The sequence below is a fragment of the Calidris pugnax genome, unplaced genomic scaffold (genome assembly GCF_001431845.1).
Source record: "Calidris pugnax isolate Ruff unplaced genomic scaffold, ASM143184v1 scaffold76, whole genome shotgun sequence".
NCBI lineage: Eukaryota > Metazoa > Chordata > Aves > Charadriiformes > Scolopacidae > Calidris > Calidris pugnax.
Window position 1 is genome coordinate 1,867,985 of NW_015090827.1, and position 269 is coordinate 1,868,253.

General features: G+C 46.5%; 1 long non-coding RNA gene across 1 annotated transcript in view; it reads right to left on the minus strand.

Annotated features, from left to right (window-relative positions):
• Nucleotides 1–269, minus strand: part of LOC106886986 — a 32,213-nt gene that overhangs the window by 31,341 nt on the left and 603 nt on the right. The gene's annotated exons all lie outside the window — the stretch shown is intronic.

Genomic DNA, 269 nt, shown 5'->3' on the forward strand with positions numbered 1-269 from the left:
CCCGAAAAATAAATTAAGAAAGAGGAAAAAAAAAAAAACCGATAAAACAAACCACAAAACCCAACCAACAAACCCCAGCAAGAAAAATAAAACCCCTCTCAATATTCCGAAAGCGACACGTTAAGAAAAAAAATGTAATTAAATAATAAATTAAAAAAATCTGCCAAATCTGTCGCTGGGAGAGGCAGTGTCAGGACCTGGGCTGGGTCTGGGGGGGGTCTCTCTGGGCTGTGCGGGGCTTGGCGAACGGCGGGGGGGGGGGGGGGGGC